The sequence below is a fragment of the Onychostoma macrolepis genome, chromosome 05, assembly GCF_012432095.1.
Source record: "Onychostoma macrolepis isolate SWU-2019 chromosome 05, ASM1243209v1, whole genome shotgun sequence".
Classification (NCBI taxonomy): domain Eukaryota; kingdom Metazoa; phylum Chordata; class Actinopteri; order Cypriniformes; family Cyprinidae; genus Onychostoma; species Onychostoma macrolepis.
Window position 1 is genome coordinate 44,656,414 of NC_081159.1, and position 13,711 is coordinate 44,670,124.

The following is a 13,711-nucleotide window of genomic DNA, read 5'->3' on the forward strand; positions in this document are numbered from 1 at the left end:
CAGCTTCTACTCGTTTCCCCGATGTGGCGAGAAAGGCGCTTTCCCTCTGTGAGACTGAGAGAAGTGTACATGTCGTGTGGGGGAGGTGTAATACCTTGGTGAACTATAGGAATGGGGGGGTGGCGATGGAGAGCTATGTCTGCGATAACTGGAATGTCTGTACTGTGGATTGGGTGAGGGTGAGCGAGCATAACGGGTTCCATGTTCACGGTCGAGATCAGGCCGGCGCTCCCGTGAAGGCGAGCGGCCAGATCTGGAGTCTCCATGATGATATCTGTCGGGGGTGTATTCATCAGATTGTGTGGTGTGAGGAGTGTGAGACTCACGACTACGGGAAAAATTAGAATAGCTACAATGTCTTTTGCAGGAAAAGTCATCAATTGCGGGTGACTGATCATGTTCGGAGTAGACATGGTGGTGTCTTGGAGAACAGCAGTTATCCCGAGGGTGTTGTCGACCTCTCTGTGTGTGATGTGCATTACAGCAACAGTCTCGAAGGCGATGATGATCATCCAAGCCAGGCTGGCGATGGCATGCTGCGATGTCGTAGTCCACGGCTGCACAGGTCTGATGTGGAGAGTGTATGGAAGATGTCACATCGTCCTGAAGACTGGAAATCCGCTGTGAAAGCTGGTCCACACGTTCATCCGTCCGTCGTAGATATTTCCCCCGGACACATTCAAGGTAATTACTTTTGCTGGGGCTTTGCAGCAAGCTTCAGCGTATTGCGTGTATTTGAAGCAGAACTCTTCAGCTGCGCTGACGGCGCGCTCTGCTGATGCGGGACTCTAAACACCGTCGAGACGCTCTTCACAGTCGCGGCACGGTCTCGTGTTGTTTCCACCAGCGCAGGAATTTTTTTCATCACTAATTGATGGATGTCTAAAATATAAAAATAAGGAGAAGCCTAAAACAGGCCCGAGGCCCGGCCAGCGTCTGAACTATGACGTGAAAATTGGCCCGAAGGCCGGCCCTAGAGGCGTAAAAAAGTCAGCTGAAATACAGGGCTCTAGCGTTCCCCTCGGTAGAAATCACGTTTCCCCCTCGGGGGGCCCTTGGAATCGTCCTAACTCCTGCCCCCCCTTACGGCGCCCCTGCATATTTGGAACATTATTATATACTAAAAGAGGACCATATGGGAAACGTTCTGTTAACGTCCCAATTGTCCTCTTTGTAACGTTGCTATGTGACCATAGACTAATACAGAACGTTATTCTAAAGTCATATTGGGAACGTTATTATATGACTAAAAGAGGACCATGCGACAACGTTCCCTTACGAAAATTAACCATGGTTTTTTTGTAGTAACCATGGTTTAACTATGGTTTTTGTAGTAAAACCATAGTAACTACAAAATGAACCATGGTTTTACCACAGTAACCATAGTTAAACTATGGTTTTTGTAGTAAAACCACAGTAACTACATAATAAACCATGGTTTAACTATGGTTTTAGTAGTAAAACCGTAGTAACTATGAAATTAATCATGGTTTTACTGCAGTAACCATGATTTATCTAGTTTTTTGTAGAAAACCATAGTAATTGCAAAATGAACTATGGTTTACCACAGCATTTGCAGTAGAACCATTACAAAATAACCCATGGTTTTTCAACAGTATTAACTACAGATTTAGTAATTTCTTACTCTTAAAAAAATAGGGCTCAATAAAATAATCATAATTAATTAATGTGGTGTTTTTTTTTTTTATTAAAAAAGACCAGTAGATCAGTCCTTTTATACTTTTTACTCCTATTTTAATGCTGTTTTGCATGACTCAAAAAATGTATTAGGCTAGTTATTTAGCAAAAGCAAAGTTTAGTATAAAAATCATGTTTTAAAATGAAATAAAAAGGCTGAGTGATACAAATCTTAAAATATATATTTTTTTAATTTATTTTTTATTTTATCCCACTATCATACATTTTGCACCAATGTATTGTATTGGTTGTAGAACTACAAAATGAGTTTTAAATTCGCGATTTAAATAAAGATTTTAAGAGGTTAGTGAATGCTGCATGACTGTGAAGTGTTTAAATAGGCGCGCGCGCTGAATTCGCGCGCTCATTCAAACGCTGCAGCGGAGGGAGTTGCCATGGAAACGGTGCACACTGTCACTGACAAACAGTAAATCTCCGTCTCTCGCTGCTGTTTTCACTGCTTTCAGGTGAGTTTAGTCCCTAAAATCACACAAATATCACATACAACTGTTCCAGACACTTTCTTATGTGTAACTGACATGTTTCTGTTGAATATTTACTTCACAGAAATGTTTTACAGTCTTCGAAAAAGTCCGCTAGCATCTGTTTTCAGACGAGGTATGTTAGGCTAACTCTGAAGCTTGAGCTCTTATTTATGAAAGTTTGGGCTTTTAATCACATCTTTGTCTTTTTGATAGCTTTGTAAAGGGTTTGCTGTCAGTTTGTCAATGGTTTATTGGAAGTTGTCTAACTTATTTAACCTAAAATATGCGCTGTACTGTTAATGGGTGACGTCTCTTACAGAAGCACGAATGAACTGAATCTAACATTAGTTCAAAAGTGCTTTGATCTTTCATGGTAAACAAATATTGATAAATAATAAAAATAAAAAAAATTGTTCTGTGGTTTCAGGAGTGATAATATAATCTTTCTACAAAGGAAGAGAAGCTCCAAGATTTCAAATTTCGGAAGGGAGCTGCTGACAGAAATGCAGGAAACACAGGTGAGCATAGAAGAAATATGCATTTATATGCATTTTTTTTTCACAACATATTTTCTTATATCACCATGCATCTGTTATATTACAGTTCATTAAAGAAAGGTTTTGACAGGTAATTGTTACGTCAGAAACGAGGATACAATTGCAAGTAAAACTCTTTATTTAAAGTCAGAACAGATGATGATGATGATGATGATAATAGATCCGGGTGAAGCAGGCGGTGGCACAGGGACTTTGATGGTCAGACGTGGCGTGATGGATGAAGTGCAGCGTGCTCTGATGACGGATGACGGGAACCAGACACATAGACGATCCAACAAGACGTGAAACCGGAACACAGGAACTGAAGACGGGACACGAGGCACGGAAACAGGATCAGACAACATAGACTTCATGAAACGATCTGACAAAGGAGATGAGAAGGTGGTAAGTATTTATAGGAGGTGAGATGAGTGGCAGCTGGTGATGAAGAGTGATAGCAGCTGGATACTGATCAACGGTAACGATCCGGACACACCCACTCACACACATGTAAACAACAAAGCACGAGACTAGAGAGAGACATTGGATCTATGAACCGTGACAGTAATGACAAACCTAAATACATGAACGTTAATAATTTTATTTTAAGAAATTGTTTGTGTATGTGTGTGTGTATGTACCGTTTTCTTTTCTGCATTTCACTTCTGCTCTAGCTTGCTTCCTTTAAATAAAGCTAAATATCGTTGGCTCTGTGATAAATTGCATATTATGTTTCCAGATTATGATGGCCGTACAGCAGAGGAGCGCAGAGTCTCCTGTCAGACAACATCTCTAAGTCGCTATGAACCATGTGACTAGTAAGTAAAACCTCAAAGGTAGGACACTACTGTTCAAAAGTTAGAGGTTGGTATGATTTTTTAAAAATGTTTTTTAAATGTGTTTTTTAAGTAAGTCTTCTGCTCACCACTACTGCATTCACTTGATCAAAAATACAGTAAAAACAGAAATATGTGAATATATTTTAAAATGTAATTTTGTTTCTGTGATCAAAGCTGAATTTTCAGCATCATTACTCCAGTCTTCAGTGTCACATGATCCTTCAGAAATCATTCCAAGATGCTGATTTGCTGCTCAAGAAACATTTCTGATTACTACCTTTGTTGAAAACAGTTTTTGTTGCTTAACATTTTTATGCGAACAATACCGTTCAAACATTTGTGGTAAGAAAAGAAAGAAATTAATATTTTTATTAATCAAGGGTGCATTACATTTACCAGAAGTAACAGTGAAGACATTTATAATGTTGGAAAAGATTTCTATTTACTAAATTGTTTAATACATTTAATAAATGTTGTTAATTGTACTTTCTATTCATCAAAAGAATCCTGAAAAAGGTATCACCGTTTCCACAAAAATGTTAAGAAGCAAAAACTGTTTTCAACTGTTTTAATAATAAGAAATGTTCTTGAGCAGCAAATCAGCATCTTAGAATGATTTCTGAAGGACCATGCGACCCTGAAGACTGGAGTAATGATGCTGAAAATTCAGCTTTGATCACAGGAATAAATTACAATTTACAATATATTAAAATAGACAACAGTTCTTTTTAACTTGTAATTATATTTTGCAATATTACTATTTTCTCTGTATTCTTGATAAAATAAATGCAGACTTGGTGAGCAGAAGAGATTTTTTTTCCCAAAAACACTGTAGTGTTTCCAAAATCTTGACAGTTACTGTATAGCAATTGTTACTATATTGCTTAAATACCATTACTTGGATGGATTTGTGGCCCAAGATGCTGGGATAGGCTTCAGCCCCCAAGACCTTAGAGAGGATAAGTGGTTTGGAGAGTGAATAGATGGATGCATGAACTTCCAAAATACTTTGACTTGCTTTGATTTTGTTTCTATTCTGACTGCTCTTCAGCTTAAAAATACCTTTCCATTATCGTTGTTTGTCATTTTGCATCATTATACCTGTGCTAAACCTATTAAAATTAAGAAACTAATGAAAGGTTGTTTTTTTTTGTATTTTTTACAGGATCCTATGTACCCAGCCTCAACCGTTCATCAGAAGGACTGTGAAAGCGGGAACTCTTTGAACCACCAGTGGCAGTTTCCACGGGATGAAAAAGGGCATAGTAGTGGATGATGAGGTACTGACATTAACCTGCCAAAAAAGGTTCTCTGTGACATCACCGCGAAACCCCCTTTTTGGTTCTTTCTGGCACCTTTTTTTAAGAGTGTAGATGAGTGTGCAACTGACCAATAACAACTGAGTATTCCAGCAAGCTGTTTATTAATATTGTGTATATATTCTCATTTTTAGGTCCTGAGACCATATGGGGTGAAGATCAAGACAACCAAACCAAAGGTGGACTGTAACCTACTGGACTATATGATAGACTTCATACTGACATACTAAATAGGGGCATTTCCTTCACCAAGTAAAAGTGTGGAGGATTCATCTGGCCTTCATCGGCCCCCATGAGGTGACTCGATGTAGAATAAATCAGCTTGCTTTAGGTCTGAAATGACTGAAATCTTCTCATGTGAGTTGATATAATTTTAAACATTCCTAAAAGTACTTCTCATTTCTTGTGAATGTATTTTGTAGTATGTGTAAAACTTTTCCACTGAAATAACCTTTTTTACCTTTATTGATATTGTAATCAAGGTTGTTAATGCTATGGACTGCACACATCTGCCTGTGTTGGGCTTGTGTTTACAGGTTGTATAAAACTAGGCCTGGCTGCAACAACTAATCGATAATGAAAATAATCAACAAATTTGTATAGTGCATCAAAACAAACAGACCGCTCATAATTCTGACTAAAATACACATTTTGCTCGAATATTTTTTGTTATAAATTAAGTGTAGGTTTAAAACCCTACATGTAACACAAGTAATCATATTTATGAGAGCAGTAACAGTAAAGGCACTATTGTTGGAATTGTCCATTAATATAACATAATATAATTACTCTGTTCAGACGAATGATTGTGTTTGTTCCTCGTACCAGTTAACATTGTGTTTTTTTTGTTCAAATTGTTTTAAATTCTGTTTCAAAATAACAAGCAATCTGTTGTTTTTAGGTTTAGAATGTAATGTTTGTATTTTAACACTTTATTGCTTATAATGTACAGCAGAGCCTACATAGTGTAACGAGGCTGACGAGACGTGAGTCATGCGGATCCATCTGCAAGCTTTTATTCATAGGCATGGTCATAAATACAGGCAGGGTCGTGCAATGGCAAACAGGTATGGCAGAGACATGACAAAGAGTAATCCTAGGGCAAGCAAAGGTCGACGATCGGCGAACAGAATCCAGAGGGCAAGGCAGAGAGATAATCCAGAGAACACGGGCTAGAATAAACACGGGAAAACAATCCAAGACAGGCAGGGGAACACTAGGGAAACTAACAGGGGCTCAGAGAGTTGCTACAGCTATGAGAGCAGTAAACGCAAACAATACTCGGCAACGTGGGAGAGAATGTCCAGGGTTGAAATAGTGTGTGTGCTTAGTGTGTGCGTGGGATCAGGTGTGCGTGTGATTGATGAAATGAGTGATTGGTGACAGCTGTGATCAGTGTTGGATGATGGGAATTGGAGTCCATGTGATGTGTGGTGTGCAAGTCCATGTGGTGAGCGGGTGACCTCTAGTGGAGGGTGAATGGAAGTGCAGACTAGATTCATGACAGAGCCCCCCCTCAAAGAGCGGCTTCCAGATGCTCCACACAGTCTATAATCAGGAGGGAGGTGGAGCGGAGGCGGAACAGGGGGAGGGATGGAGGGCCAGGTCCTTGTGGAAGCGGAGTGATCTGGGACCGAGGTAGAGCAGGAAGCCAGGGCAGAGTGGACGGACCAGACGGGACTTGAGCCCACCAGGGCGGACCAGACGGGACTTGAGCCCACCAGGGCGGACCAGAAGACCACCAGAGCCAGATAGTGGACCACCACAGCGGAGCAAACGAAACAAGTGGAGCAGAAGACCACCACGGTGGAGCAGATAGAGCAGGAGCCCACAACGACGGATCAGGAACCCACAGCAGAGCCTGGGACCTAGGGAGAATGGAGACATAAAGAGGAGAGAGAACATGCACGGACCCAAGGGCCGAGGCAGGGAACACAGAAAGTTCATCGACGGCCTCCATAGCCCTGACAGGACAGAACGTGAGTTCAGGAACAGCCCTTCTTGCTGCGACAGGACAGAACGTGAGTTCATTGACGGCCTCCATAGCCGTGACAGGACAGAACGCGAGTTCAGGAACAGCCCTTCTGGCTGCGACAGGACAGGACGAGGAATCAAGGACGGCCTCCGTGGCCGTGGCAGAGCAAGACGAGAGTTGGTGAGTGGAAACCACTGACACCTCCGGAGGTTCTGCAGCGGTTGCCTCCACCTCTGGAGGTTCTACAACGGTAACAGTCTCCTCGACCGCAACTCGACAGACCGAGAGAACATTGCAGGGCGCCACCACCATACCAGGGGCTGAGGCGAGCCCCGCCGCTTCTGGAGGTTCTGCAGCGTGTGCCGCCACCTCGGGCAGTTCTGCGGTGGTGTATGCAGCCCAAACGCAACACAAAGCGATTCCCATCAGGGGAAGTGCCTCGGACAGGGGAATATGCATAATAACAGGAGGGTTAGAGTGAGTTGGTTTGGGGATACCAGCCGTGCGTGCAGACACCAGCGGTACATCCCTCAAACTAGACATCAAATTGGGATAGTGGAAGACTGACCTTGATGATTTGGGTGTGTCAGCCCGGACGTGACTTGACTCATGACGTGACTCTGGATGACTAGCTGTAATGTGACGAGACTCTAGGAGATCAGCTGAGACGTGAAGTGACTCTGGACGAACAGATGAGACGTGCCGCTGTGACTCTGGACGAACAGATGAGACGTGCCGCTGTGACTCTGGACGAGCAGCTGTGACGTGCCGCTGTGACTCTGGACGAGCAGCTGTGACGTGCCGCTGTGACGTGCCGCTGTGACTCTGGACGAGCAGCTGTGACGTGCCGCTGTGACTCTGGACGAGCAGCTGTGACGTGATGCTGTGACTCTGGACGAGCAGCTGTGACGTGATGCTGTGACTCTGGACGAGCAGCTGTGACGTGATGCTGTGACTCTGGACGAGCAGCTGTGACGTGATGCTGTGACTCTGGACGAGCAGCTGTGACGTGATGCTGTGACTCTGGACGAGCAGCTGTGACGTGATGCTGTGACTCTGGACGAGCAGCTGTGACGTGATGCTGTGACTCTGGACGAGCAGCTGTGACGTGCCGCTGTGACTCTGGATGAGCAGCTGAGGCATGAACAGCTGAGACGTGCTGCTGTGACTCTGGACGAGCAGCCGTGACGGGCTGTGACTCTGGAAGATCAGCTGTGTCTTGGGTTGATTCGTGACGATTAGCAGTGACTTGACTTGATTCGTGAATGGCAGCAATGACATGACGGGATGTTGTTGTGGCCGCCATTTTGTGAACGGGCTCCAGTGTCACTGCTATTTCGGGAGCGCACGCTGGTACGTCTGCCATTTCAGTCACAGACACGCTGTCGCGTTCCTCTTCCGCGACACCCACAGTAAACATCGAATCAGCACACAGCAAAGCATAATCTATAAAGTCCCTCAATCGGACATTAACTTCCGCTCCAGGTAACCGTGATTTAACTGGTTCGTTGAGTCCAAAACGGAATAAATCTTTAAACAATGTTTCGTCATATAGAGGAACTTGATAGATTACCTCACAGAACTGCTGAACATAATCCTCAATGGATTGATCTCCTTGCCGTAGACCTAGTAGCTGGTCGACAGGGTCCATACCTGGCCAGGGTTCCCTAAAATAGCCGCTGGATCCTCGTGGCTCCGAGTATTCTGTAACGAGGCTGACGAGACGTGAGTCATGCGGATCCATCTGCAAGCTTTTATTCATAGGCATGGTCATACATACAGGCAGGGTCGAGCAATGGCAAACAGGTATGGCAGAGACAAGACAAAGAGTAATCCTAGGGCAAGCAAAGGTCGACGATCGGCGAACAGAATCCAGAGGGCAAGGCAGAGAGATAATCCAGGGAACACGGGCTAGAATAAACACGGGAAAACAATCCAAGACAGGCAGGCAGGGGAACACTAGGGAAACTAATAGGGGCTCAGAGAGTTGCTACAGCTATGAGAGCAGTAAACGCAAACAATACTTGGCAACGTGGGAGAGAATGTCCAGGGTTGAAATAGTGTGTGTGATTAGTGTGTGCGTGGGATCAGGTGTGCGTGTGATTGATGAAATGAGTGATTGGTGACAGCTGTGATCAGTGTTGGATGATGGGAATTGGAGTCCATGTGATGTGTGGTGTGCAAGTCCATGTGGTGAGCGGGTGACCTCTAGTGGAGGGTGAATGGAAGTGCAGACTAGATTCATGACACATAGATACATTAATTATATTTGTTTTCATAGGAAGTATGTGAAATGACATTCTTTAAAATAATGGATTAAAATTATTTTAATTAAAAAATAATGTATATATTTTTATTTATTTATTTATTTTTGTCATCCAATTACTAATATTACAAAAACAAATCTACAGATAAATTAATTATTAAAAAAAATTGTTAGTTGCATGCAGCCCTACATAAGATATTGTTAAAGAGGTCGGCGGTATAATGTTGTGTGTGAACACTAAGTCATGTTTATTTGTACAACATGTAATTAATTTCTATAGAGATAATGCATTATTACAGTGAAACAATTTGCTATTTTTATTTTGTGAATTAGCAGAAAATCATCTCTACCACTGCAGTGCTTTATCACTATTTTTTAAATAAAGTTATATTTCATAGTTCTGAATCATTTTGTCATGTGACAACAAAATTTTCTTTCAGATGATGCAACTGCTATAATAAAGCCTGTATCATAGAATAGTAACTTGTCATTCTGTTTTTATTTTGTAGATGTTTGTTGAATAACTAGGCTTAAATGTAATTTGAGGTACTTTAGTAAAACCATGGTTAAACTATGGTATTACAACCATAGTTAATTTGTGGTACTTGAACCATGGTTTTTAAAACCATGGTTCGCACCAAAAAACCATGGTTACTACAGTCATGGTTTACTACAGTTGTACTATAGTATTACTACAATATAACTGTAGTAAAACCATGGTATCAGAACCATGGTTTTTTAAAAACCACAGTTCGCACCAAAAAACCACGGGTACTACAGTCATAGTTTATTACAGTTTTACTATATTATTACTACAATATAACTGTGGTAAAACCATGGTATCAGAACCATGGTTTTTTAAAACCATGGTTTGCACCAAAAAACAACGGGTACTACAGTCATGGTTAACTACAGTTTTACTACAGTAAAACCATGGTTAATTTTCGTAAGGGTTATGTTAACGTTTTATGTCGTATATAGAAATGGTCAGTGAACGAATCATTTTGGTGAACAAACTGAAAATGAATGAATCTCTTGAAAGAATAAAAATTTCCATCACTACTAAGCTGTCCAACTTTCCCTTGCAGGAAAGGTGAGATGTGCTTACCCTGATGTGGATACAAGATCCTTAAATGAAGCAGCTCGCAACAAACTCTCAAATGAGCGCAAGCTTAGCAGCCGCATGATGTACTAATTTTGTTTCATGTCATTGTGCTTTCACCATAGTTTGTAGGGTATAAAGATGTGATGGTGTTGTGAATAAAATGTGTTGAACTGTAATACCACAAGTGTCTATGGTATGTCACATTCTAACATGACCTCCTGTAGTAATTTACCTTCTGGGGTTCATTTATAAAATGCCACTGCCTTGTAAATGAACCCTAATTAATGTCATTAACGTTTAAAATAGCACCAGTCAACATCAAAATCCTTTACTTTAAAATAGCAAGCTGCAAGAATAGCTTAGATTTCCAAAAACCTGCTGCACTTGAATAAGCAAAAGTGTGTACATCTGCTTCCATGTTTAAGGCCGTTTTTATGAATATGAATTTTAGTGTACACTCTAAGATCAAATTTGTGCATGTGCACACTTTATAAATGAGGCCCTGTATATCAACTTGTGACCACAAGTCTTGTCTTGCATGTTTACTACGTATATTTTCAGATTATGAGAAGTATGTAAGTAATACCACAGGTTTATCATGGACAAACAACACTTTTCTTGCAGGAAAACCATAGAATGCTACCCTAACTTTAAAGGAATAATTTAGGAATACCACGGAATACTGCAGGAAATTCCTAGTATCACTGCAGAAATATGACTGAAGTACCACAAGACTATTACAGCAATATTACATACTGTACAACACAAATCCCTGTTGTAAATACTGTGAAAGTAATACCACACAGTACCTCAAGAATATTACATACAGTACAACAAAATCATGTGGTAAATACTACAGAAATATGAATGTAATACCATGCATTACCACACGAATATTACATACAGTACAACAAAATCCTGTGGTAAATATTACAGAAATATAAAGATAATACTACACATTACCACAAGAATATTACAGGAATATTACATACCGTACAACAAAATCCTGTGGTAAAATGTCCCAAAAAACAACACAGTACTACACAATTACCACACTAGTTTTATGTGGTACTTTTGATGTTTTATCACATGGAATACCACAGGACATTTTTGTAAGGGGTATTTGAGGATAGTGACAACGACCTTTACGGTCCGAAAAACGATCCCATAGGTCGTTTGTGCAAGCAGCTTACGACCTATTATTACGTTTTGAAATCAAGCGCCCTCTAGCAGCCTTAGAAATTACGACAGTCTCGTTTGTCTGGTGTGTCATCATCAAATGACCTTTGACTGTTGTTACCATCGTTACTAATTAAAAAAGGAGGAGTGACCCAACAATTCACTGTACGTCGTTGTCCAGGTATGTTCATTATTTTATTTTGTAAATGTACAATACATTTTTATTTGTTTAACATTAAAAACAATTGTGATGTATTTCATTGGAAAGTTAACGTAGCTGAAGTGATCGTGATTTGCTAAATATTCTTGAATGCATAGCCATCATATATTAGCCTCTAATGCTGTAAAATGAATTGTTAGCATGATAAGCCTGTGTTGAATTATTGACAGCACAATAAACTGTAGCACGTTCGTTGTGAAAGCTTGTTAATTACTCATTGTTTTTCCATTTTAATTAAGTTAAAATAATCTTAATGTTTTAACTGTCACGTGCTCACAATCAGCCTGTTTAACGTTACCCCACAATACATGTTATGAGTGTGTCTCTTCATTTTGACATGGTTTTATAATGTTGGTTGAGAAATATGACATTTTAATAGTCAGATATAACAGAGAGGCCATCTGTTGAACTGTGTTTTTGCACGCTTGAAAGAGGCCAATCTCTGCGAATTTGCTTGTGCAACTGTAAGTTATCTGGGGAAAGAGGTTGGGAATGGAAAAGTTCGACCACTTGGCTCCAAAATTCAAGTTATTTTGGATTTTCCTGTACCTATGACGAAGAGAGCGCTTAGGCGTTTTTTAGCTATGACTGGTTACTATAGAAATTTCCGTCGAAACTTTTCAGATGTGGCTAATCCTCTTACAGGGTTAATCCGAAAAGGGGTTTCTTTTGAATGGACTTCTGCATTCCAGTTTGCCTTTGAGGCTTTGAAAACTTTGTTGTGTAGCGCACCTGTACTTTCTGCCCCTCGCTTTGACCGTGCATTTAAGTTGGAAGTTGATGCCAGTGGCATGGGCGCTGGTGCAGTGTTAATTCAGGCGGATGATGCTGGAATCGAACATCCGATTAGTTTTTTTTCCAAGAAATTTCTCAAACACCAACTGAACTATAGTACCATAGAAAAGGAAGCTCTTGCGTTATTATTGGCCATTCAACATTTTGAAATATACATTGGGTCCAGCATACAACCGATTACCGTGTATACTGATCATAATCCCTTGGTTTTTCTTCAACGTATGTCAAACGCAAATCACAGGCTCATGCGTTGGGCATTGATTTGTCAAGGTTTTAATTTGAACATCCAGCATAAAAAAGGAGTTGAAAACGTGATTGCTGACACACTTTCACGCATCCATTCTTAAAAACTTATGTTTTTAAACACACTTATGTTTTAAAAAAACCCTACCTCCTGAAACACGGACCATCTGAAAACTATGGAACTTTTTTTGTGCAATCGAAATGTGTAATCGAAGTGTTTTTTTTTTTTAATATATAGCATATTTATAGTCAAATCTATCAGTAGGATAGTTGTGTATAGGTTTATATTGTTTTACTTCATTGCTGTATGCCTGTATTTATGTAGCACCGTGGTCCTGTGAGGCACGACATTTCATTCCATTTTTCTTTTGTGTTTTATTTTGGTTAGGGAATTTAGGGTTTATTTAAACTAGTCGTTGGGTTTGTTATTTTGGCCTTGTCCACTCCTGAATTTGTCCCCTTTATTATTGGTTTTGTCTTTCTTATAAATTATGTTAATAAATGCACTTTTTGTTTGATGCTATCTTGGGAGTGAGTGCACATTTCATTTATGTTATGGCTGACCCTAGACGATCGTAACAACATTAATTGGTATGAAGATTGATATAATTATTTTTGTATCGTATATGTGTGTGTGCTCTGTGGTAACTAAGATCTTTTAAATATAAAATTTAAAATTAGAGAGTAGAACATGTTCAACTAAATGTTCCTTATTTCATTCACTTCTCTGCCTTTTTCTCTCTTAGGAGTCAGTGAAGACGTCGTCCATGAAGTTCTTTCTATGTGGTTCACGTCATGAACAAATTTGTTTTTGTGTGTGTTCAAGTTCAACTGTTGTAATATATTATTTTATAAAATATACACAATCTTAAATCTACCCCCAGAGTCATCCTTGTGTCTTCCCTCTGTACTTGAAAATGTGGTTGATCTAGTGGCTGAAAAGACTATACCATGATTCCGTTTATTTTACTTGAGTTATTATATTATGTTACTTAGACCCAATAATTACTCAACATTCCTAGGAACCAGGTTTAATTGTAATAAAGAAAGT

The 13,711-nt window shown here is 40.2% G+C and overlaps 1 long non-coding RNA gene across 1 annotated transcript; it reads left to right on the forward strand.

Annotated features, from left to right (window-relative positions):
• The first annotated feature begins 1,991 nt into the window (after window positions 1–1,991).
• On the forward strand, window positions 1,992–10,364 carry LOC131541724 (uncharacterized). The gene is made up of 7 exons (XR_009271565.1): window positions 1,992–2,165; window positions 2,266–2,316; window positions 2,611–2,701; window positions 2,867–3,537; window positions 4,724–4,838; window positions 5,012–5,174; window positions 10,207–10,364. It is a non-coding gene; the product is annotated as an uncharacterized LOC131541724 (long non-coding RNA).
• The last annotated feature ends 3,347 nt before the right edge of the window (window positions 10,365–13,711 follow it).